At 36.8% G+C, this 27,967-nt stretch overlaps 1 protein-coding gene and 1 pseudogene across 32 annotated transcripts in view; both read left to right on the forward strand.

Annotated features, from left to right (window-relative positions):
* MAGI2 (membrane associated guanylate kinase, WW and PDZ domain containing 2) overlaps positions 1-27,967 on the forward strand; it is a 1,508,583-nt gene that overhangs the window by 252,823 nt on the left and 1,227,793 nt on the right. The gene's annotated exons all lie outside the window — the stretch shown is intronic.
* LOC103794875 (histone deacetylase complex subunit SAP130 pseudogene) lies at positions 826-27,962 on the forward strand (annotated as a pseudogene). The gene has a single exon (XR_013524048.1). The product of XR_013524048.1 is annotated as a histone deacetylase complex subunit SAP130 pseudogene (transcript).

A 27,967-nucleotide genomic window follows, 5' to 3' on the forward strand; every position in this document is an offset into this window, starting at 1 on the left:
ATTCTATTCTTGCATTTGAATAAAACCACCATCTTCCAAAGGTGAAAGAGCAAGCTCCCAAGTGATTAGGAAGAAAGTTATTAATGTGTGTTTATGCATATGTAAAACCAGAGAGTTCCCTGACACCCCTTGCATGTCACGCAACAGGGATATGGCTCATCTGTTTGTCTGCTGCCACTACTCAAACCCTTTATGGGAAAGAGAGCAGCAGGCACAGGATCTGGGCAAGCTCTTCTAAGCTCTGGCCCCATAGTAGTGTCTAGGGGTAGGTGCCTGTGACTCTCAAAGCTCCAGTGGGTGTGTATTATAGTGCATTCTTTTAGCTTTGCCATCCATGGACAGGTTAAGTGTTAAGTAGCTCAGGGGGCCCTCTACCTTTTCACAAGGGCAGAGGGCCAATGTGACAGCTTTCTGTATCTCAAGCTCTTGTCCAGCATCCAGGAAAAAAATCAGATCACACAAGGACTTGAAGGATAGTGAATGCGGGGATATTATTGAGTGGTGGATGTGGCTCTCAGTGGGAGAGATGGGGAGCTAGAAAGGGGATGGGGCAGGAAGATGATCTTTCCCTGGAGTTTGACCATCCAGTGGCCGATCTCCTTTCCAACAATCCCCAGACAAACTCCTCTCAACATTCAGATGTTTCTTCTCTTCTCTACTTCTCTGCTGCTCTTCTGCTCTTCTGTTCATCTGCGCATTGCTTGTGGAGCCTAGGGTTTGAGGTTTATATGGGCAAGGATAGAGGGACATAGCAGGCCAAAAGACATTTAGGCATGAAAATAGGAATGTTTGTCTACATATAGGGCCATGGTTTCCAGGTTTGGGGTTGAGGCCTTTGCTGGGGAACTTCCCCCTTCTACACAGTATTTCCCTGTCTCCTATCTGCACATCACATGTATCTTTATAGATAGATAGATATATGGTGAGTATATACATACACACACACACACACACACACACACACAACACAACACATATGTAAAAATATGTAAACCAAAAAGTATCTGAGGCAAGTGTCCATCAATTTAGAAGTTTATTTTGCCAAGGTTAAGACCATGCCTGTGACACAGCCACAGGAGCCCCTGAGAACATTTTCTCAAGGTGGTTTAGTTACAGCTTAATTTTATACATTTTAGGGGGACAGAAGTTATAAGAAGACATCAAACAATACCTGTAAGCTATACATTGGTTCAGCCCAGAAAGGAGGGACAACTCGCAGTGGGAGGGCATCAGGGAGGTGGAAGTGTTGCCAGGTCATTGGTGGATTCAAAGATTTTCTGATTGGCAGTTGCTTGAAAAAGTTGAGTTATTATCTAAAGACCTAGATTCAATAGAAAGGAATGTCTGTATTAAGATAAGGTGTTGTGGAGACCAAGGTTCTTCTTGTGCAGATGAAGCCTCCAGATAGCAGGTTTCAAAGAGAATAGATGGTAAATGTTTCTTACCAGACTTAAGAAGGTGCCAGACTCTTAGTTAATTTCTCCTAGATCAAGAAAAGAGCTGGAAAGGGAAGGGGATTCTTTATGAATTGTAGATTTCCCCCATGAGAGACAATTTTGTAGGGCCATTTTAAATACTTCAAAGAAATGTATTTCAGGGTAAAATTATTTGATTTCTTTCAGGGCCTGCTATCTGTCATTTTGAGATGTATCTTATTGCTACAAAGAGTCTTTTTGTAGGTCTTTAAACTCTTTGTTTGAATGTTAATGCTGGTCAGTTGTTCCTGAATTCCAAAGGGAGGTGGGTATAATGAAGCCTATCTGATACCCTCTTCTCATCTTGGCCTGAACTAGTTTTTCTGGTTTACTTTGGAATGCCCTTGGCTAAGAGGGTGGTCTATTGAACTGATTGAGAGGTTTATAATTTTATTTTTGATTTACAAATGTTTATGTACAAACACATTTGTAAACCAAAAATAAAATTTATATAAGTACATGTTTATATATTATATATTCTAGAAATTTATAAAAATATATATTTATATAAATTTCTCTTTTGTTTGTACTCTCTCTCTGCCTTGATCTGATATCCTTGTAAATTTTCAGTTTAAATTCCCATGTTTCCTCTTCTCATTTTGGTGTACTGCATGACTTTTTATCTTTTATTTCACAGAGAGAGAGAGAGAGAGAGAGAGAGAGAGAGAGAGAGAGAGAGAGAGACACGCATAATGCAGAAATGACATGTCCTGGGTTTAGGTGCTGTAGCAACCAAGTAAAACTGTTTAAAATGGCAGTGAAACTGCCCATCAAAAGCCTTCTTCATGTCATGTAATAAAAGGAGGAAGTATCAAACCAGAAACAAAATTATTAGAAGAACAATAAAATGCAGTTTGGGGTAACTTACTACCATGAAATATTTTATAAGTATCTGCCCAGAGACTGTATTTAAAGTATATTAAATTTCTTCATAAAACATTTACATTATACTTTGGGTCTTAAGAGTTTGAACTGCAAGACTAGCTTTAATTGTACTGTTTTGCATGCAAAAATCTGATGTCCTTGTAAAATCCAGTTTAAATTCCCATGTTTCCTCTTATCATTTTGTTGTACTATATGACTTTTATCGTCCATGTTAATTTTCTGTGATAGTCCTTGTCAGAGTAAGAAAAATGTTCTAAAGGAAGCTAAATAAACTGTGGAGAAATACTACTTTAGGGAATAAGCTCTGGAAAGGGATTAACATACAGGAAACAGAAAATAATTCTCCATGAACATTTGATTGTTGATAAAAAGAAAAAAGGGCTGGGCACCAGCTGTTGTGTGTGATAGCAATATTAGGAGCAGTGTCTGTGGTAATTGTGAGAGTCCCATTAGAGATGTTCTATTTCAGAAAATCAATGTACATATTTTTTACACACATATTTATTTTTTTAAACCTGAGGAGATTATGCTAAGAGACTTCTAGGGTGATGTGTTAGGGGAAAGTTACACACTTGACTTGCGTTCTCTCAAACTTTACAAAATTAACCACTAAAAAGTTTTAAAACAGGCAAAGTACATCCATAGCAATAAAGCAAAGGAAGTAGCACAACCAGGAGCCAGGCACAGAGGTGCATACTTATAATCCCAGGTATCCAGAAGGCTGAGGCTGGAGGATTGCTTGAGCCCAGGAGTTTCAGACCAGCCTTGGCAATATAGTGATTCTCCATTAAAAAAAAAATGTGTGTACGTGCGCGTGTGTATATATGTGTGTGTGTATATATATGTATATATATATATATATACATATATGTATCAAAATCTCAAGTCTTAATATGTGTGTATATATATATATGCATATATATATCAAATGTGTCTGTGTGCATGTGTGTGTGTGTATATATATATATATATATTTCAAAATCTGAAGTCATAATTTTTGAATAGTGGGAGTTAGGGAGGCAAAGAATCCCAGAAATAACCGTGTGGTATTTATTGCTCCCCTCTATCTACCCACTCTCACTGTCACTATTTTCACTCATGTCAAAGCAATCCAGGTAACACAGTCTTCACAGTAGCGTGGATATAACCATTTCCCATTAGTGATTTCAAGTAAATGTATGTGATAAGGAAGCATCTCATCTACTTTAAATCCCATGGAAGAACAGGAAACTCCTCAAGAGAGAAAAAATACAATGGCTCAAATCTTCTCTTCCCATTTCAGCAACTTACCAAAGCCAGGAAGAACTACCAGGCTAAGCGTTTTGTTTCTTTTCCAGCTTAATGGTAAACTGGAAAGGTAAAGTAAAATGTGCATAATCACTAAGAGCAAATTATTTCCTGCTAATAGTTGAAATTTATTAGAATAGAAGAGCAAACAGAAAATAATTAGACAAGCTCCTCTAACAGAACAGATGGCCCCATAAGAAGAGACAAACAATCCCAGTTGTAGTATTCCTGTCCGTCAGACTCAAGACTTCGTGGCCAACCTAGAAGTTATTGCCTTCTTTTTTCTATCAGATTGACAACAAATAGAAAGTTTTGTACTACCCAGCACTAGCAAGAGTTTGAGGAAATTGTAACTCTCACAGCCTGTTGATTGGAAGATGAATTGATGCTGAATTTTTGGAAAATTATTCTGCAATATCTTTCAAACTTTAAAGTGTACATAGTCCATGACCCAGAAATCCCACTTTAAGAATGTTATCTGAAATCATGCTGACAAAAAATGTATAAGCCAAAATATCTGTAGAATATTATGTGCAACAGCAAAATACTTCAGGCAACTCTAAGAATCAATGAGGGAATGGCTCAATTGAATGCATCCAGTGGAAAACTCTGTAGTATATATCCACAAACCAACTATTTGTGATCGCTAAAGAGTATTCCATTGTAATAAGCAAGAAAATATGATTACTATTAGGAAGCCCAAGGGTTTGGGACAAGAGTAGAGGAATAACTGTTGCTTTCAATTTCATATATGTTTGTTCTGTTTGAAAATTTTACAATGAGCAAGTATTATTACACAAGCTGTGTTTGTTTTCCAGTACTCACCAAACATTACCAAGTGGAAGACCAACTGCTGGCTTAAACTCATCATGCTCAAAAGAGCGTATTACTCTATTACACCATATTACTTCTAAGCCATTTTTTCCCTCTGTTACCTAAATTGATAAGAGCCCTCACCGTTCTCCTAATTAATCCAGTCTTAAAACCTGAGTCACTTTACAAAATTAATTATCTTCTGCTTTTTTCTTAAGGCATTCTAACTGCAGAACTCTTGGGAAAAATAAAATAGGAAGATAAAAAAACACAAATTGCCTATAATCTTTTTATTCAGTAAAGTCACTGTTAAAAGTTTGTGTAAAGCTGGGCATGGTGGCTTTACTCCTGTAATCTCAGCACTTTGGGAAGGCAAGGTGAGAGGTTTGCTCAAGCCAAGGAGTTCAAGAGTAGCCTGGGCAGCATAGTGAGACCCTAAAAAAATACATAAATAAAAGAATTAGCTGGATATAGTAGTGTACAGCTGTAGTCTCAGCTAGCAGGAGGTTGAGGTAGGAGGAGATCATTGAGCTAGGTGGTCAGGGCTGCAGGGAGCTGTGGTCACACTACTGTACTCTAGCCTGGATGACAGAGAAAAACCCTGTCTCAAAACTAAGTAAATAAAATAAGAAAGTTTGTATATGTTTTAATAAACTCTGTTAAACAAACATGTTTTTAACAAACATACACAAACTTTCTTATTTATCATATCAAAATTTTTTATATCAAACTTTGATAGATGGTAGATAAGTTAGAAAGATATAGATATTTTATCATATCAAAATATTCTTAGATGGTAGGTAAATTAGAGATATAGATGAATACACTGATATAGATATATTTACACACACACACACACACACACCATTTATTATATTTATTACCCTGCTTATTTTACCTCACTTAACATATCATGAATAAGCCAGTGAGTATCCTTCCACATCATATCCTGCAAGTGACTTAGCCAATCCTTCTCTTTAATATATTTGGGTTGTTTTCAAGTTTTTCTCAATAGCATGCATAATGCATACATACATACATAATGAACATTCTTATGGTTACTTGGGTGAGTCAATGGCTTCCCATCTAAAACAAACTCATGGCATGTGAGAATGATGTATTCAACAGTGGAAAAAGTGAAAGGTAGATGATGCCAAGTAGACATGAACTGTTGCAGGGAAAATAATACATCTGTCATTTAAAGCTGAGAGAGAAACAGAGAATATTTAATACTATTTTAAAATATGATTTATTGCAAAAGTGAAGTGCATTCCAAAGAGGGCCATGTAAAGGAGTAGAAAACATAGGCTAAGGTAGGGCTGGAAGTAGAATGAAATGTGCACAGGAGTTATGTTGCATGTGATGAAAGTTTTTAGTGCTGGGACATTTCCCATGCAAAAATATCTATTCTGACTGATGCCTGATACTCATTCATTAGTTAGCCCTTCCATTAAGTTAAGATGTAATTCTACTAACACTTAGGTGGGCATGTTACATTATTATTAGTCACTTAGGGCTTCACATAAAATCACACATATTTTTTAAAAAGAAGACTGGGAAAGACACATGAGCAATTACCTGGGAAGGGTAAGCCTAAAATAGGGATCCTGATAAATCAAAACTGGCCTAAAAGCTCCAGGTATCTTGGAAGTGTACACATTATAATATGTACAGATGTCAACATTTATAGAAGTTTTATCATGTATTGACAATTACATGACACAACATGTCTAGCATTTAGGCGTGAGTGCCTAGCATGCCTCATCTATAAAATCTGGTATCAGTTGACTGTTACACTCATCCATTTTTTTCTTTGTAGACATTTGTGTAAAAGAAGCAGCTAGACATTCTAGGCCAACAGGAAAATTCAACAGTTAATGTTTCTGCACAGGGACAATCACTGGAGAGTCCCTGTTGTCAATGTGCATTTCCAGCTGCCCTGCAGCCTTGCACTGCCCTTCCTTGGCTTATTAAGAAAAAAAGTTAATTTAAGATGTTGGTTGGGTCAGGTGTGGTGGCTCATGCCTTTGGGAGGCCAAGGTGAGTGGATCATGAGGCTAGGAGTTCGAGACTAGCCTAGACAACATGGCGAAATCCCATCTCTACTAAAAATACAAAAATTAGCTGGGTATGGTGGCACATGCCTGTAATCCCAGTTACTTGGGAGGTTGAGGCAGAAGAACTGCTTGAATCTGAGAGGCAGAGGTTGCAGTGAGCTGAGATTGTGCCATTACACTCCAGCCCGAATGACAAGAGCAAGACTCCATTTCAAAAAAAAAAAAAAAAAAACACCATGCTGGTTGTAGAATTTGGAGATATTTTGTGTGCATGTGGATTTTACATTGGTGCATTGGTGGCAGCTTAAATATTTAAAAAATGCCTACTGATTGGTGGATTGGTTTTGTGTATTTTCCCCTTGCTTTATGTTAGCACTGGCAAGGCAATATACATAAACATACAACATAATATTCTACAGACTTTTTTCAGGAGTGAGTGTCTGATTGTTGAGAATTATTTTTGTGTAATGGTTATTGAAGCACCAGTGGTGCTGTACCACAGTAAAAACAAATTGCAAGTAGTTTTATTCTTTGTCATTATTTACCTCTTTAATGAAATTATTACAGAACTGAGTTGTTTGTTGGCATTTTTGAACACTAGAGAGGAAGAAGTATTAAAAGGTAAGGCTGAAGGGGTAGGCAAGACCAGATGAAGCATGGCTTTATGGAAAAGAATTTGACATTGCTTCTAAGTACAGTGGGAAGCCTTTGGAGACTTTGAGTCGAAGAGTAAAATGACTTACTTTGTGTTTGTAAAAGATCACTCTATTTGTTATGTGCAAGATTATTAAACAAATGCAAATAAAAAGCAGAAATAGCAGTTAGTAATCTATATCTATAACCCAAGGGATAAATGATAGCAGTATATACTAGTATAGTATTACTGGAGAGGATGAGAAATAGAGAAGGTAGATTTGTTAATTTTCATGTGTTGATATGAAGAACAGAGAGAAAATAAGGATCCATTCTAAGTTCTGGAAAATTGTATGTGCTCTGAACTAAAATGGAAAGGAAAAATGTTAGACAAAATGTTTAGGGGCCAGGATTTTGTAGATAATCAAGATTTATGTTTTGGACATGCTAATCCTTCCTCGTCTGTTAAAAAGGCAAGTAAAGATGTCAAGTAGATGGTTGGATTTTTGAGTCAGGGGAGCTCAAGGGAACCCTCAGAGCTGGAAATGCACATTGACAATCATCAGCTTATAGATTCTAAAGACATGAATCTGGATGAAATCACCAGAAGAAATATAAATAGTATATTTGTTTTTAGAAGACTTTGTTACAACAGGAATGAGAATAAGAGTAATGTGCATCATATTGTGAGCCCAATTTTGTGGAAGAAAGTGATTATTACAGCTTCCTAAGCTTATCCAGTCATTACTTGCATTTTCCCAGATAAACGTTTCCTTGTTTATTTGTATCTTGCCCATTAGTTTTTTTTTTTTTAATTTGGTTAAATAACGTATGAAACATAGCACAATATGGTATATGTCTTTAATAGTATGGTAGTATGGTGATGACATTGAAGGTAGTAGTGGACCAAAAATAGACTTTGCTTGCTTCACAGTTTTGCCTAAGGCCAGTTTTGATTTCTTCCATTAACACAGCACTCATTCTGCCTAACGTGATCCTACGTGGTATGGATCCTACGTGATATGAAGTTCATAACCCACACTAACTAGTAAACACATCCCAAACCTTTTCAGTTATATACCTTATGCTAAAACTATAAACATAGTAAGAACAACTAAAAGTAACGGTCCTATTAGAAGTTCCCCAATCAACTTTACACAAATATTTAGTGAAAAGCCAAACATGAAATTCAGGCTTCCTCATTCCAGTTAAGTGACTTTGCACCATACCTTAAAAGCAATATTGGGTGTGACTGTTTCTCCCCAACCATCTCCAGTCTTGGTAGATAATCAAAATCATTTTTACAGAAACAAAGGAAGCAAACTGGTTTTTAAGAACCCTGCCTGCTGAAGGGTAATAATGGTATTATTATATGTCATTCATAGACCAATGTTTATCGTGTTACAATTAGCATCATCTACTAATTATTTATCTATTGATTTTTCTTTGTCTAGAACATGAGTGAGAAAAGTTTTGCTGAGGTCTAAAATATGTTTCCTATGCAATACCAGTAGTGTTATCATATCACCAAAAGGAAATTCAACTAATTGTCTTTAATCATGAAGTTGAAAAGAACATTTGAACTAAGAAGAGGACTAACCATTTTTGTACTTAATTTGGAGAATTAATAAAAAGTATGCTATGAGTCTTAGATAATAAAAGCTTTAACTGAGACAAAAATGGAATTCCATATAAACAAAAATTTTCAATAAATCTAAACATAATTTAAACTGTTAAATGTCAGGTAAACATGGATAAAATTTTGAAGTGTTCTATTTTTATTATGCAAATTGTAGCACATCATTTTCCAAGAGCATTTCACAGAACATTAATATTTTAAACAGGGATTTTTTCTGAGCACAGCAATTTAGGAAACAGTGGGTTAAGCAAACCCAAACTTCTTAGAACTTGTAATGTGCAGCCGTGCACTGCTGATCCTCAGGGTTAAATATGTTAGCCAGCATTCCCCAAAATTTCAGGACAATAGATCCCAAGATTTTTTTCTGCTTTTTTTTTTAAAAAAACAAACAAACACTATTTGTGGAATGCACTTGGAAAATGCTTTGCCAAAGAAAGATTGAGATTGAAGGACATCAGAGGCACACACCCTGACCACAGTTAGAGAAACTTTATTGTCTGTGACCTTGAAAGTCATCACTTCTATGTTTCTTATATTCACATAAAACTCTCATAAACTTTCAAGGTTAGGCAGGGTGAGTGCTGTGTTAATGGAAGACATCAAAAGTGGCCCTAGGCAAAACTGTGAAGTAAGCAAAGTCTATTTTTGGTCTACTACCTTCAATATCATCACATTTTCTTTCCATTACTGACAACTTAGGTTGTCATCCCTCCTCACCATCTCAGAATCCTTTTCTAAAAACCATTTCTGGAGGGCATTTAAACATGCCAATTACACCTGTGTCCCACCGCTTTCCCTGACAAAGAGCCAATTTCAGCTTAGGATGTGCCATCTCTTGAAGTACCTTGATTGCACAGTCTTGTAGACTAAAAGCTCTGTCTAACAAATGAGTGTACTTGTAACGTTTTAGGCCCTACAGAAAATAAGTAAGAAGAGTTACTGTTTGGCAAAGGAACCCTGTGGCAGCCTCTCAATTTATATCTAACTGGTCACCTTCTATTTTGATTACTATTGATGCCAATGCTGGAAAAATACATGAATTTCTCAGGAAAAGGAGTGGGGAATGAAGTTGTAGAAGTAATTCTGCCTGTTACAGTGGGAAGGGCTGGGAGTCAGAGGCTTGGGTTTTAGTTTTGTCACTGTTACCAATTGGCTTTTTAACTTCTGATGTCACAGTATCTCCATATTCTCAATGGAACAATGGGGATGACACTTTCACAAGACTATGAAAATTGTAAAATGAGATATATCAATAGATATAAACTTTTTTTTTTGAGATGGGATCTCACTCTGTCACCCAGGCTGCAGTGCAGTGGCATGATCTTGGCTCACTGCAACCTCCACCTCCTGAGTTTTAGCCATCTTCCCACCTCAGCCTCCCAAGTAGCTGGGACAAGAGGTGCCAATCACTACATCCAGCTATTTTTTTTTTTTTTTTTTTTTTTTTTTTTTTTTTTTAGAAACAGGGTTTCACCATGTTGCCCAGGCTGGTCTCAAACTCCTGAGCTCAAGTGATTGTCCTGTCTCAGCCACACTAAGTGCTGGGATTACAGGTATGAGCCATTGTGTCAGGCCAAAAGTGTTTAAAACAATTGTAAGGCAACATGGTATTTTTCTAGCAACTTTATGTTGCATATAACAAAGTTAGCCTTGGCCTAAAACTTTTCAGAATGACCCAGTATATGTTCCACAAATGAATTGTAGAATATTAGAACTGAAATTGGCCTTAAATTTCACTAAGTATCATAGAAGACATTCATGTCTCCCAAATTTAAAGAATTGACTCAAAGTAGTGCTGGACCTATAAACCATTTGTCTGAATCTGGACCAGAAATTTTGCTGCTATGCCAGGACACTGAAATGAAAAGAGGCTGCAGTTGGGGCTGGATCAGGAATCTCAGTGTCCATGTCTCTCAGTTAGGGAACCAGAGTTGTTAATTCTGTAGTCTAAGAATTAGTGATAATATTTCTTAGTTCCATTGTGAAGAAAAACTAGATTGCATAACATAGAAACCTTCCTGAAAAGTACAGAGTCACCCCAGAGAAAAATAAACATCCTCCATCCCAAAAGCTGCAAAAATGGGTTCAAAATCCTTGCACATATTACTTGATTTCCTCACCTCTCTCTTGCACTGCCAAGGACATTTATTTCTGCCTTGCTGTCTATTTGCCTAGAGGCTTTTGGAAAGCTTTCTAGACACCATTATATTCAGAGATTTCATAAAGTACATTAAAATACAACTGCAACCTATATTAAATAAAATTTTGATCTAAAATAATTTATTAAGGAGTTGCCGTTACATAATTTATTTAATACAGGAATGACTTGGCTTGTAGGTTAAGAAACACATGCTTTTAGAAAATCTCTGGATTTGAATCCCAGACCAACCATTTGCCTCTGGATGACTAAGACATGTTGTATAATCTCTCTGTGCCTCATATGCCTCAGCTGCAAAGTAGGAATGCTGAAAGAACTGCTTCAGAGAGTCATGAAGAATAACTGAGCTTGTAAAAAACATTAACACTTCTTAAAAGTTTAGCAATTGTGAAATCTTAGTAGTATGCAGATATTCATTGGACTATTATTTCAACTTTTTTTGTTTGATATTTTTCAAAATAAATTAGAAAGCTGCTTTCTGCCCTCCAAATGCAGCCGCTATCATTATTATTACTCCTTTTGGAATCATTATGCATACTTGGACATTGTTGGAAAGTGAAAAAAATCTAAGCTTTACCAAATGTTTTACATGTAAAAAAATCAGTGTTTCAATGTCATAATCTATAAAATAATTCATTAAATTCAATAATTAGTGGGTTTTTAGTGTTTATTTACTTCAATTTTAATGTTTTTTTTTATTTTAGAGATAATAAACTTTTTCTCCCCTTTCAGTGCCTTAAAATTTCCCAGAAAAGTAGGTTTTATGGAAAGCTGGTAGGCTCCGTTCCTATCCTGGGGAAGGAAACGATCCTGTATCTCTTTTACCTCTTACTTTTTATTTATTTATTTATTCTAGACAGGCTATCATTCTCTTGCTCAAGCTGGAGTGTAGTGGCACAATCTAGTCTCACTACAACCTCTGCCTCCCAGGTTTAAGCACTTCTCCTGCCTCAGCCTCCAAAGTAGCTGGGATTACAGGCACCCACCACTATGCCCAGCTAATTTTTTTTTTAATTTTTATTTTCAGTAGAGACTGGTTTCACCATGTTGACCATGCTGGTCTCAAACTCCTGACAGGTGATCCTGCTGCTTTGGACTCCCAAAGTGCTGGAATTACAGGCGTGAGCCACCATGCCTGGCCTACCTCTTACTCTTTATTCAATAGATATTTAACAAAGAAAGTGAGTATGATTAAACATTTTCAATTATCTTTCCTATTTTTTATGATCAATATTGTACTAAAGACGCTTGCACACTGCCACCACATTGCCAGGGTGTCAAGCAAATGAGAAGTGCAGTGGAAGCAATAATGCTGTTTCTCTTTTTAATCATATCGTATTTGTGTACAAATCTCTGAGAGGTACAATTAAGAGCCCACCAAAAAGGGCAGGAGAGAGAATCTGAGCTAGTGGCAACACTGTACTAATGTGCCTTTCAAGGCCCTTGCTGTGTTTTTTGTTGTTGTTTGTTTGTTTTTGAACAGGATCTTACTCTGTCACCCAGGAAGGAGTGCAGTGGCATGACCATGGCTCATTGCAGCCTCGACTTTCTGAGCTAAAGTGATCTTCCATCCTCAGCTTCCTGAGTAGCTGGGACCACAAGCATGTATTGCTGTGCCCAGCTAATTTTTAAAACTTATGTTTATGTAGAAACAGGCTCTCAGTATATTGCTGAGGCTGGTTTCAAACTTCTGGCCTCAAGTGATCCTCTCCCTTGGACTTCCAAAGTGCTGGGATTACAGGAGTGAGCCATCATCCCCAACCCTCTTGCTATGGTTTTAATGTTTATGCCCTTCCAAAATTCATGTTGAAATTTAATGCCCAATGCAATAATATTAAGAGATAAGGTCTTTGCAAAGTGATATATTAGTGCACTTATAAAAGGCCATGAGAGAGTAAGTTCTTCCCTTTTTACCCCTTCTGGCATGTGAGGATGCGGAAACAAGGTGCCTTCTCTGAAGCAGACAGCCTTTACCAGACATGGAATCTGTACAGCCTTCATCTTAGACTGCCCAGCCTCCAGTACTGTAAGAAAAACATTTCTATTGTTTATAAATTACCTAATTTTTGTTATAGCAGCACAAAGAGACTGACAGCTCTCATTCTGAAATTCCAGTTCAGGCTGCAGAATTTACCTTAAGTGAGTTCATGACAGCCAAATAGATGTATGCCAACATATCTACTTAGAAAGAGACCAAGTTAGTTAAATTAACTCAGAGAACTTTCATTGCTGAACAGAACTAGACGTGGAGCAAACATTGGTTGTGATTTTCCTCTGAGCAGAGTGTGAAGTTCTATACTTGGTCGTGATTGAGTAATTAAACATCTTCTGTCTTTTTATGAGAAATTATTTTGGCCTAGTTTCTTAAGCTTATGGTCTTTACAGTCTCATTCACTGGTTTCTTATTTCAGGTATAGTCAGACCTGACGTTAATACCAAACTCACTTAATTGGTAAGTCAGTCAAAAATCACGTTTCTGGCAATCAGCAAAATGAAGTGTAAGGAGGCAGCAGGATGACAGGCTTAGCAGATGACAAGTACCTGCTAGATCTGGAAGAACAAGGACAGGCTCCAGAAAAAATAAGGAAATGAATCCATCAGACATGATATGGCTTTAATGTAAAAAACAAACTTCTGGGCCAGACTCAGTGGCTCACACCCGTAATCCCAGCACTTTGTGAGACTAAGGCATACAGGTACTTGAGCCCAAGGGGTTCAAGACTAGCTAGGGCAACATGGCAAAACCCCATTTATATTAAAAAAAAACAAAATACAAAAATTAACTGAGCGTGTTGGTGTGAGCCTGTAGTTCCAGCTACTCACAAGGCCAGAGTGGGAGGACTATCTGAGCCTCGGAGGTCAAGGCTGCAGTGAGCTGTGATCATTCCACTGCCCTCCAGCCTGGGTGACAGAGTGAGACCCTGTCTCAAAATACAAACATACAAGGAACAAATTTATGATAGGAATATGCCATATCTAATGCAACTTTGAGAAAAGAATGAAGGAGTAGGATATAGAAAACTCTACAAATGAAAGATAAGGGCAAAAGCTTTACAAGAAAGGAAATGCAGTGATAACATACTACAATGAACAATAGTCACTATGATGTAAACATTGATTTTAACTAAAAATGATTATTCTGTTGTACCAAGAAGATAGACAGGAGGGAATTAGCAATGAGCACCAAGCAACTAAGATAATATTAAGATACATTTGCATAAGAGAAAATCATTAGATAGTACCTACAAATAACAACAGATAGCAAGATTAGAATGTTTTTGCAATAGCGAAGTTAATACTAAAGTTAAAAGCATTTTAAATCATTGGAATTAGAGAGGGCAAGGTGCCATTTGATTGCTTTTTAAAATCTAGGTACATGTTACTTAACTATGTTTTAAAATAAAAGAATATTTGTATAACTTTCTCAGTTTCATTTTCTCATCTCTTAAACTCCATGAATAAATTATCTTTATTTATTTTTAAATTGATATGAAATTATGGATTTACCATGTACAGCTTGTTTTAAAGAAAATATATATTGTGGAATGACTAGCTAATTAACATCTGCATTACCTCACATAGCTATCATTTTGGTGATGAGAACACTTCATATCCACTCTTTCATTTTTCAAGAATATAATAAATTCTTAACTACACTATCACCATGTTGTAAAATAGACATTTTCAGCTTATTCCTCTGACCAATATCTCCTCAACCCCCAATGCCCGACCATGTCAGCCCTTAGTAACCATCATTCTACTGTCTACTACAGGATCAGCTTTTTAGAATTCCACATATGAGTGAGATCATGCAGTGTTTGTCTTTCTGTGACTGGCTTATTTCACTTGACATAATGTCCTCTAGGTTTAGCTATGTTGTTGTATATTAAATCTCAAAAAAAATCATGGTAATACATTGATGCTGGATGAGAAGGACAGATATTAATTTAATATGACTTTTGTAGAGAGTTCACCTAGGAGAAGTGCACAGAAAAGCAACAGAATAAACACTGAGAATGCCCAGTGCCATGGCCTTAACGATTAGGGTGTGACTCTCCATTGCTGGGCAGAAAGGCAGTTGAGCAGGCAGCAGGAGAAAGGAGAGAGAGAACAGAGGCTGGTTTCATTGAAGTTTGAGTTGGTAATTGAATCACTTTTCCATTTTCAAAATAGATTTAACTACAAATGGCTTTTAATTACAAATTACAAATGCATTTCCCTTTTTAGCACCACTTTCACCATGAGTGTTTTATTTATAAGGTTTTATATGCTTTCTTTTCTCTATTTTTTCTGGATTTCTCAAAATATCGTATAATACCTGTGAAAAGGGAGCAGTATGCAATCTGTAAAAAACACAGTTAATTGTCATTAAAAGCTCAGTTGATGAGATGAACATAGCAGATGTCAGGATAGATGCACATCTGATTTTCATTTGTAAGAGGTGCTTTCATTAACACCACATTAGTCAGTGATGTCTGCTTAAATGTGTTGGTGGTTAGTTGATGCAGAACATCTGGCCACATTGTTTTTGGTTGCTAGGTGACCACCTCGTCTCTTATGTCGGTCAAAAAGAATGACAGTTGTTAATTTTATCTTTTCAGAAAAAAGTGATTACTGAGTTATAAGATAATAAAATTTAAAAGGATTAAAATAAGTCATTAGGTTCAATGGCATTCTAATATTTGACTCAGTATTACTTATTGACCAAGAACTTCTCCTAATGAACTTGGGGCATGTCTTTCTTAACATGTTATAACATCTTCATTTTGTTAATAGCATGAATTGATAATTTAGAATGATATTTCACCTTGATGTCCCAGTAAAAGTAACTTGATTCTCTCTATTAATTTTTGTAACCTTTACCATAGCAAAGAGCTACCATAATGTGCAGGGTTTTTGTTTTTTCTGAAGTAGTCTTCAAACTGAAGACCAAAGAGAAACAAAATTCTCATCTATTCCCTAATGGCCAGGAAAGATTTCATTGAGACCCCAAAATAGCCAGATGTCAATTTTCTCTTTGAAATGCTTACTTTTTCATTATAAAATAAAGTATCAAATATACAGGACATCCAAGGATTAAATTGTACAAAAACCTTTAAACTAGATTGAATGTAGTAAAGAAATGTAATACCTGGACCAAAAGAGAAAATTTTGATTCCAGAAGTAATCAATACAACCTACATACATAATTCAGTCTGTTCTCATTGAAATTAGCTCTTCGTCTTTTAAAACATACTGTAAATACATGAAAACATGTGACTATCTCTGTTTTAAAACAGTTGTTCCATTTATAATTGCTTGTGAGAATAATCCCTAATTAACAAAACTAATTCCTACAACTTAATAACCAAATTAATATTTTTTAGTAGAATACTAGGCTTTTTAAAACAAAACAAAGGGAAACATAAAAAGGTGTTATTTCACTTTAGTGGGTCTTTAATAGGATGGAAGGATGATAAGAATAGCTCTATAGCTTTTCTTGTAAATCTTCAATGAATTGGTAAAACCAGAATCCTCTAGAAAATAATTTCTCCACATTTTGATATTCACTATTTTTTAGGCCTATCTTGTCAGTAAGAAAAGAATAAATGATTTATCAGAGATTCTTTCAACTTTCCAACCAGCCGAATACTACACTATTAGGAAATGACCTTTCCCAGGATAAGTGTGCTAAGTAGAACTACTAGTTGCTACAATTTAAAAAAATAAAAATAAAAATTTAAAAAGATTTTCTATGTGACCAATTAAGGAGTAAGAGGAGACTCATTTTTGATAGCTTGTGAAAGCCCTCTTTCCATTTGCCCTCTTTGCCTGGCTTACCCAGAAACAGAGAGCCAGTTTGCAATGCCCCAAGAATGACTATCTATTGTAATAAAAACTCTAAAAATGTAGCCATTTTCCCAGTGCAAAATAAAAGTGTAGGGCCCTTGTTCAAAAAGCTGGGCAGGGGGCTGAGGGGTGGGGGGAAGTGCCATTAGAGGTACTAAATTATAATGCTTTTTTGCTTTCTTCCACGGTCCCTCTCTTGACTTTTCATGGTATTTTTTATTTGATATTTAATGTTGCCCTAAATACAGTTTTTAAGTTTTTAGTATGCATTTTACTATTAATTTTTACATTGTGCAATGCTAGTTTGCACAATGTAAACTTGTTTAGCCATTCTGCATACAAGTTAAATACAGGAGTATTTAACTTGTATTTAACTTCTGCCTTCCCTTCTGGCCAGGGTCTGAGTCACACACGCAGCTCCCACAAGTACCATTGTTACATGACAGTGCCCTCCCATTCCTCCCATGCGACTGCTGTGACCACCTCAAACATCCCAGTTGCCAAGGTGGTGCCCCAGCAGATCACACACACTTCTCCTCGGATCCAGCCTGACTACCCTGCCGAAAGGAGCAGCCTGATTCCCATCTCCGGACATCGGGCCTCTCCCAATCCTGTGGCCATGGAAACACGAAGTGACAACAGACCGTCTGTTCCCGTTCAGTTCCAATATTTTTTGCCAACTTATCCGCCTTCTGCATACACACTGGCGGCACACACCTACACCCCAATCACCAGTTCTGTGTCCACTATCCGACAATATCCAGTTTCAGCTCAGGCTCCAAACTCTGCCATCACAGCTCAGACTGGTGTGGGGGTAGCGTCTACGGTCCACCTAAACCCCATGCAGTTGATGACGGTAGATGCATCGCATGCTCGACATATTCAAGGGATCCAGCCAGCGCCCATCAGTACCTAGGGCATCCAGCCGGCCCCCATCAGGACCCCAGGGATACAGCCTGCACCACTTGGCACACAGGGAATTCACTCAGCAACCCCAATCAACACACAAGGGCTTCAGCCTGCACCAATGGGTACTCAGCAGCCTCAGCCTGAAGGAAAGACTTCAGTGGTGTTGGCAGATGGAGCCACAATTGTGGCCAACCCCATTAGCAATCCATTCAGTGCTGCTCCAGCAGCAACAACTGTGGTGCAGACCCACAGCCAGAGCGCTAGCAGCAACACTCCTGCCCAGGGCTCATCGCCAAGGCCAAGCATACTCCGGAAGAAACCTGCCACAGATGGAATGGCAGTTCGGAAAACCCTCATTCCTCCCCAGCCTCCTGATGTTACTAGTCCTCGAGTGGAAAGCTCTATGCGGAGTACATCGGGATCACCTAGGCCTGCAGGTGCCAAACCCAAGTCTGAAATCCACGTATCTATGGCCACTCCTGTCACTGTGTCCATGGAGACTGTATCCAATCAAAATAATGATCAGCCTACCATTGCCGTCCCTCCAACTGCCCAGCAGCCCCTACCGACCATTCCAGCTATGATTGCAGCAGCCAGTCCCCCGTCACAACCAGCCGTTGCCCTTTCAACCATTCCTGGAGCAGTCCCCATCACTCCACCCATCACCACCATTGCAACTGCACCACCTCCATCAGCCACTGTGGGTGGCAGTCTCTCTTCTGTCTTGGGCCCTCCTGTACCTGAAATTAAAGTGAAAGAAGAAGTAGAACCAATGGATATCATGAGGCCAGTTTCTGCAGTTCCTCCGCTGGCTACCAACACTGTGTCTCCGTCTCTTGCATTGCTGGCAAACAACCTGTCCATGCTGACAAGTGACCTACCACCTGGTGCCTCCCCAAGGAAAAAGCCTCGAAAGCAACAGCACGTGATCTCAACAGAAGAAGGTGACATGATGGAGACAAACAGCACTGATGACGAGAAGTCCACTGCCAAGAGTCTTCTGGTGAAGGCTGAGAAGCGCAAGTCTCTTCCCAAGGAGTATATTGATGAGGAAGGTGTGAGGTATGTCCCAGTGCGTCCAAGACCCCCCATTACTTTGCTTCGTCACTATCGGAACCCCTGGAAAGCTGCTTACCACCACTTTCAGAGATACAGTGACGTCCGGGTGAAAGAGGAGAAGAAAGCTATGCTGCAGGAAATAGCTAATCAGAAAGGAGTATCCTGTCATGCTCAAGGCTGGAAAGTTCACCTCTGTGCCGCCCAGTTACTACAGCTGACGAATCTTGAACATGATGTCTATGAAAGACTTACCAACCTACAGGAAGGGATTATCCCAAAGAAAAAAGCAGCAACTGATGATGATCTCCACCGAATAAATGAACTGATACAGGGAAATATGCAGAGATGTAAACTTGTGATGGATCAAATCAGTGAAGCCAGAGACTCCATGCTTAAGGTTTTAGATCATAAAGACTGCGTCCTGAAGCTTCTTAACAAGAATGGGACTGTCAAAAAAGTGTCAAAATTGAAGCGAAAGGAAAAAGCCTAGACCCAGAAGAATCGGGAGATTGGAAGCAGAATTTATGAAGAATGATGGTGGGGGTGAGGGGAGGGTTTTGGTTATTTCCAAAGTGGAACATTGAAACAAAGGAAGTGTTCCTTCATTCATATGTGAAAGGAGAGGGACCCATTGCACCCAGTGGCATGAAAGGATCAGAGCTGACTGGACACAGTGAGCCACCTTCTTGCGTTTGGGTCCACCCCTGTTAACTCTGCTCTATGTCCTAAGTGACTTCGGATGCGTCAGTGTCCACCAGTTGGAAGCAGTGACAAGGAGGGCTGGCTGGTGTTTTTCAGCTGTCCGGTTTATAGACTGTATTTATATAGTGGATTCCTGCAGGCCCCATACCGAGCCTGGACTGAAAGCCTCCACTCGGACCATCTGTTATCGCTCTACACTGAAAATGAAACCTCTTCCACCCACCCTATTCAGTTCTTCTGCCTGACCTTCAAATGCCCATGTTGGCCTTTTACAGCAGTGCCACGGCACCAAGCAAGCTGCCACATCTCACACTCTAAAGGGTTTGAACTATTAGTTCTTGTCATTTTTTAAAAGAACCATTCCCGTGTGAAATTGTTATATCGTCTGTCTTGCGTGTGTCAGAATGGGGTTTTTGTGGAGGTTCAGAGCAGGCAACATCATAAGTTGCTCTCAGATCCTTGTTCTGAAGTACAATCTTGATTATCTGTACTTCTGTAGCTGGTGTGATGCTGTTAATTGTATGTACCACACATCTCCAGACGTTAATAAAGGACTCAGAGGTTTTTGTAAAAAAAAAAAAAAAAATACATACAGGAGTATTTAACTTGTATGCAGAATGGCTAAAATTACACAATTCATAATACGTAGTTTGTACATGCATATGCATATGTATTTTGTTCTTACTAGAACAGTGAAAATATTATACAATGTTAACTCAACTGTATGTATTTCATATGTTAATATTAATGCCTGATATTCTATAACAATCGTTAGCTTCATCTTACTGTCACAGGTTCTGGTTTTTATGTGTGTCCTATCGGCTGTCAACATCTCTATTTACTCAGCCATAGAAATAACGTGTTTACTTTATTCTCATTTTGAATCTTGCTGAACTTTCACACATTGTGTGAGCACCAGAATTCCATGCTCATGGAGAATCACTTTGTGTGAAAGGGGCAGCAAAGATTGAGCAACAGAAACATATGTCGCACAGTATCTCCTGGGCTAACACCCATGTTCCATTGTACTATCAGACTTCAGTTACAAAACACAAGTTCAAAGATACATTTTTAAAAGAACTTCAAAATATGCATATTAGAGCATTAAACCAAGACTGGGGCCTTTCTGAGCATGGAACCCTGTGGAACTGTACCTCCAAAATTACAGCCGTAGTCCTAGTAGGGACCCTTGGCTTGTACTTTGGGAAGATTTCACTGCTTGTATGTGCTTTCTCTCTCTCTCCTGGTGGGTGAGGTGATACAGGGAGGATGCTTTCAAAAGCTGTTGATGAATATTTACATAGCACCTTTTTATAGGTGCTGCAAGTATCTGGCAACTACAGAAGCACACTAATTCTAAAAACAAAAATTCTCAGGGTAGTTCTCAGAAAAACAATAAAGGGAAGAGAAATCAAAAGCAATTGATCAATGGTTAAAATGAATCAGTAAAATCAGACTTTGATAAAAACCATACATCTAATCTATTGATCAAGGCCATTTCTAAATGTTATTTTTAATTCAAACTACTGCTATGCTTAGAAAAAGGTAGTATATGAGCACTAATCCTCATAGGAAATACCAATGTTCTATAGATTTTTAAGTGCCAACCCTTAGAGATATCTTATCTGTGCTTTGTTGATAATGTGTATGTTCATACTTGCTTATGTTCTATATACTTTGAATTGTGAGCCTTAATAAAATATCAGATAGTGCTGCTTTAGAATTCAATATTTGTCTCATTCTATTTCAATATGTATTATGAAATTTAGTGCCATGTTAGACTGTAGACATGAGAGACTACACATCTACTTTATTAAAGATGGGCACACTATTGGCAACAGGAGAGCAAGTATAACATTTACAATTTAATTGTCTTCCTAGAAGTAAGGAAAGGTTAGAACATTTAAGCTAGAGAAGTAAGAATATTGTGTCTTTCTCTAACTTTGAAATAAATAAGATTTGCAAGGGCCATACAATGATAGATGTATTAACATGATAAATGACACAGGTTTGAGAGAACCAAATACTATATCCCATGTTTTCTAGAATGTCAGTTACCTCAGTGTAAAGATAATAATGTCTAATTGACAGGACTGTGATAAGGAACAAATGTGATAATATAGACAGTGTATTAGTGGCTGGTACAAAATGAGCAGTCAATAAATGGCAGCTCTATATTAAAGGAACTGAGTAGGTAAACGTGTTAGTAGGGGTGGTAGGAGTAATAGAAGTAGGAGTAGATGTAATGTGATTCTCAAGGATCAACAGTTGAGTCATTTAATGGACTAATAATAAAGAAAGACTGCTTTAGTGTTACTCGTAAATGGATATCTGAAATTGTCTAAATAAAGTCATGAATATTTTAATTTTACTGTAGAGTTTGCCCCCATAAATGTATGTTTGTTACATCGTTTTCTGGCCCATGATATTGACTGGTGGGATGACAGAACATGGGCACTGTCTCAGGAGATAATGTGTGAGTTCTGTGTCTGTTGCCTAAACTTTGTTGCCCTATTCACATAGAGTGATTCACCAGCGGCATGGAATCTGGGATTCGCACAATGTGTGAAAGTTCAGCAAGATTCAAAATGTGTGTAAGGTAAACATGTTATTTCTATGGCTGAGTAAATAGAGATGTTGAAAGCCCAGATAGGACATACTTCCCATATGGACCAGAACTTTCTTTGAACTCAGAAAGAAGACAATGGCTTTCTAAAAAACATGAATGACCAATGAATCTTATCACAGCTTTTCTTATTTATGTTACTTCCATTTAGCAGCCAATTGCTTATGCTGTCAATGGTGATAGAAAACGAAAAGATGGGATAACCCATCACAGCCACCACAAAGAAGTATTTTGGCACACAGAATAGAAATATGCTCTAGCCATGCTGTCTTGGCATATACTTCTCTCGAGAAATTCAGAACAAAAGCGCTTATGCTGAAAGAGCATTGATATTCACTCAATAGGTCAGGGTGTGGAAACCTAGAGTGGATTGACTGTGTGTGTATGTGTGTGTACGTGTGTATGTATATATACACACACATATATATATATGTCATACACACACATACACACACAGTTTGTTCTTCACTCATTCACACAACTATGGTTTGTTTAGCATTGCCTATGTGCAGAATACTGTATGGTGGAGAACATACATATTATAAATATCAACCAGATAGGAATCTTCACTTTGAAGAGCACTTAGAGGTGAAAATAAGACGTCTGTGGGAATAACTACATCATAAGTCAGAAAATATTTACAGCCAACACACACACACACACACACACGCACACACACACATGCACACACACACGCACACACACACAGGTTTCAAAAAGCAGATGAAATGCTTTATGTTCTTTATATGATTATGCTTCAGGAAAACTAGTTTTAGTTAAGTAAAATCCACAAGATAAATGAAATAGGTCATTAAGTTAAAAATAAACATGAAGTTAAAATTTTTTACAAAGCAAAAGTAACCAGTTAAAATATATTGGGAAAACAACAAATTCAGAATGGCCAGAAAAGCCTAACATATTTAGTAATAAGTCTAACAGGCAGGGCAATGTGGACATTTTGAAGATGGAAGGAACGGTATTTCAGATGAAAGAACAGGCTATGTAAAGGCACAGGAACTGAGAAGTGAACAGGTGTCATAGATGAGAAACAGTTTGTATCTTAGAGCAGTGCTTCTCAAATTTTAATCGGTATATCATCACCTGGGGATCTTGGTAAAATGCAGATTCTGATTCTGGGATGGACCTTTAGATTCTAAGTTTTTAACAAGGCTCTCAGGTGATGTCAAAGCTGCCAATTAGTTGATCACAGTTTGAGTAGCACAGATTTAAAGTATATGAAACATAACTAGAGAAAAAATAGATTGGAACTTTATTAAGGAGAAGAATGATACCAGGCTAAGAAGTTTGGGCTTCATTATGTAAATAATAAAGATTTTTGAAAACAATATGTTTTATTAATTCTGAGCTCTAGTAGAGTTAATGAAGAAGAGTATTTAAGATGGGGCTTTTTTGCTGAATTGAACATTTCTGAAAGAAGAATAAACACCTGCATTCTCCCAACAAAATCAGAAGCTCTTTGTACATGGGTGCCCAGAGACTTTCTTCCTTAGCAACTCCCCTTCCTGGTTGGATGTTTTAAAATAATAGTGTATATAACTTTCTCGGGTTTGAATCACTAAGGTCCACCTAGGGGAATGTTTCTAGGAGACCATATGGTTACTCAGTTTTTATTAAGCTGGGTAGAGAGAATTAATATTATAAATTCAATTTTAAAATAAGACTAAGAATCAAACAATACATTAGCATCATAGTAAAGCATGATTTCTCTCTTATAAATGCAGGAATATTTTAATATTTAAGATTCGATTTCTTCCTCACTATTGCCCGTGTTGGTATATCACACTACTGTACATCCATTTGCTTTGCCAGGAACCTGAGAAACATCCTTAATTTCTGCATCCCCCTTATCTCCCATGTGCAGTCATTCATTAAGTCCTGTGGATTCTACAACCCTGGGCCAGACACAGTGGGTCACACCTATAATCTTAGCACTTTGGAAGCCAAGATGGGAGGATCACTTGCGGACAAGGAGTTTGAGATTCTATCTCCCAAATGTATTTCAAATGTAGTGATGGCTCTCTGCCCACTCTGCCCTCATTCTATCCCAGGCAGTCATTAGTACTTGCCTGGACTACTGTAAGAGCTTCCCAATTTCCTCTGTTTTACTGTCTTTCACAACACATTGTTCTCAAAGAGAGTGAGATCATAAAAATATAAATCAATCGAGCCATGCCTCTGATTTAAACTATTCAAAGGCTACCCATTTCCATTTGAATACGATCCAAACTCTTCACTATGGCTTATTAAGCCAATTTGTCCTCTTTGTATCTCTCTTATTTTATAATAAGCCACCCTTCCCCATCCTGCCTCATCCACCAAAAAACCTTAAGCCACACCACCCTTCTTGTACTTTCCTAGATTCCATCTAGTGATTCTTTGCCTTAGGGTTTCCACACATATTTGTCACTCCAATTGGATGATCATTTCAGAAAAGCCTTTCCTCACTACTTTATGTAAGTGAAAGTCTCTCACATCCCCAAAACTTTACAAATGTAAAGTTCCTTCTTGTAGATTTTTTATATACCCTCAATATATTATAAATTATGTAAAGGTAAATCCTCTGTCTTTTTCGATTGCCTATTCTAAATGGCTATAATACCATATCCACTTGTTAAAATATTTGTTAAGTACCTAAGATGTTTTATATTCTAGAGATACTGTTTTAAGTTACAGAGATACAGTGGTGAACAAAACAGAAAGAAATCCTTGACTTCATGAAACTTGTATTCTAGCTGTAGGATACCGACAATAGATAAATTAAAAAAAACTTGGTGAAATGTAAAGTATATCAAATGGTGATACGTTTTATGGTTAAAAAAATAAAGATCCAGAAAGGCAAAATAAAATGCTGGATATGTGTAGGTGTTACAAATTCAAGTGGGAATATGATACTGCAGGTCTTACTCTGTCATGTTACTAGATGAAAGTTGCAAAACTTCTTTCTATATGTATGCAAAAAGGTATAAATTCAACTAGCAATGTGGCTGAAAATACATCTAAAATACTTTTTGAGATTCTATTTGATACAAATAGCCAGAATTATGCATTCCCAAATAGTTCTAATAAAGCCAGAAAGAAGTTACAGATGCCAACCAATTCCATTTAACAATGGTCTATAAGTGCTTAAAGTTAAAAAAAAAAAGGGTAATTTAATAAGGAAACAAGTTAAAAAAGCAAACCTTTTTAAAAACATGGGTACTAGAAAAGAAATATGATTATTTTTAAATAATGTAACTATATTCATGGAAAACCATTATAATCAAGTAAACATATGTTAGAACTAATAAGTAACCACCTAAAACATAAGAATTTAAAAACTAGAAACTTTTGTAAGAAAAATCACATTCATAGCAGCAAGAATAAAACAACATGTTTGAGATTTTATTTTAAAAGAAATGTTGAGGCTAGGTATTTTGGCTCATGCCTATAGTTCCAACTATTTGGGAGGCTGAGGCAGGAAGATCGCTTGAACCCAGGAGTTAGAGGCATCATGAGATACGATTGTGCCATTGCACTCCAACCTAGTGGGACCCTTTCTCTAAAAAAGAGAAAAAAGAAAAAAAGAATAAATGTTCAGAAGATGAAATTACTAAAGATACTTTTCTAAGGTTGAATGATTTGAGAGATATAATCTCTATGTGAAGGAAAATCCAATCATTGAAAATATGTAAACTTTAAAATTCTTCTCTAAATTTAACTAAATCAAAAGTAAAGTAGGGCATACATGGGAAAGTAACAAAATAAATTTGAGATTTGTGTGGAAAAAATAGAAGTATCAGACTATTTGGAAAAATATGTTTTAAATAATGAAAAAAAGAAGTTGAATTTTCCCTACTCAGAATTAAAATATATTAAAATCCTATAAAACTCAAAACAGAGTAGTACAATGCAGAAGTCAACAAAAAATGCAGTGGAACAGAATTGAGTTTAGAAATTGCCCACACAAATGTGGAAACATAGTGCATGATTACGCTGGTATTTTCAATTAATAGAGAAAATTTATACCTTACTTTTAATGGTATTGATTTACATAATAACTATTAAAGAATGAAACATCTCCTGTATACATCAAAATAATTTTATATCAAGCAAGAACTTGTTTTTAAAAATGTGAGAAAAAAATTATACTGGTGTATACTAAGATATAGTATGTTAATATTTATAGAATCCCAGAGCATGGTACCAAAGGTAGAAACCATAGAAAGATTGATAAAATTTGTCTTCAAATAAATTAGAAACTTTTTTTGTACAACAGACAAGTACCCAAAATAAAAAGCAATGTTTATTGTAAGAGTGTTTGCAATATATATGAGAAAGTATTAATATAGCTAACTTTTTAATGGGCAATTAAGGGAATGAAAAAATAAAACTAGGAGGAAATATTCACAAAACACATACTTGGTAAAAAATTGGTACACAAAATATATAACCAGTTATTAAAATCTCATAATAATAAACAAATGAACCTGTTAAAAATGGGTAAGATAGGAGCAGACACTTCAGCAAAAGATATACAGATGGCAAATCATATGAAAAGATGCTCAACATCATATGTCATTAAGACATTACAAGTTGATATACTGATGAGATAGCACCACAAGCCTTTTAGAATGTCTAAAATTTAAAACACAACATCAAATGCTGGTAAGGATGTGGAGCAACAGAAATTTTCATCCAATGTGCTGGGAATAAAAATGGTAAAACTGGTTAGAAAGGCAATTTGGGAGTTTCTAACAAAACTGAACATAGCCTTACCAGATAGTCCAACAACCACTCTCCTTGGCATTAAGCAGAATGAGTTGAAAACTTAAGTCCACACACAAAAAAAGAAACAACAACTGTGCACAAATGTTTATATGAGCTTTATTTATGACAAAAAAATTAAAAGCAACCAAAACGTCCTTCAATAGGTGAATATATGAACAAACTGTGGTATATTCATACAATGGAATCTTATTCAGCTTGAAAAAGAAATAGTTAAGTCACGAAAAGACAGGGAGTCATCTTAAATGTATATTACTAACTAAAAGAAGACAATCTAAAAAGGCTATGTACTATATGATTCCAACTATAGGACATTCTGGAAAAGAGAAAACTCCGGAGACAGTAAAAAGATCAATGGTTGTCAGGGGTTGGAGGGAAGAGGGGATGAATAGGCAGAGCACAGGGGATTTTTAGAGCAGTGGAACTACTCTGTGTGAAACTGTAATGGTGGACAATTGTCATACATTTGTAAAAACCCATAGAACTATCCAATACAAAGGTTGAACCCTAATGTAAACTATGGACTTTAGTAAATGATAAGGTATTGATACTGGTTCATCAATTACAACAAATATGACATACCAAATGTAACTTATGGAAGCTATATTATAGGGAAGCTGGGGGAGGGAGGGGAACAGAAGGAGTAAAAGGGAATTCTGTACTTTTTGCTTAATTTTTTTTTGAAAATGTATACTACTCTAAAAAATAAAGTCTATCAATTGTTTAAAAATAGGACAAAATCACACCCAGAAAATTTAGTTTTAATGGGTAAAGTGAGTCAAAAGATTTATTCCCATTCATAATCAAAGAAATAAACATTCAAGTGAAAGAAGGGCACCATTTTTTTCCCTATAAAAACAGCAAAGATTAACAGGGAGGTGGCCCCTAGGATTGTCTTGGTTTGGAGGCAGTAAGCCCTCTGATACATAGCTTGTACAACTCCCAATAAGAACAGGGCTTCTGTGTGGTAATTTGTCAAGATATATCAAATTACTAAAAAGTAACTTGACCTAATGATCCAAATCTGTGTATTTATATCAAGGAAACAAATTAATAAAGACATATGTACAGTATTACCACAGTTTGTTTAAAAAAAAAAACAAAATTTAA

The sequence above is a fragment of the Callithrix jacchus genome, chromosome 11 (genome assembly GCF_049354715.1).
Source record: "Callithrix jacchus isolate 240 chromosome 11, calJac240_pri, whole genome shotgun sequence".
Taxonomy (NCBI): domain Eukaryota; kingdom Metazoa; phylum Chordata; class Mammalia; order Primates; family Cebidae; genus Callithrix; species Callithrix jacchus.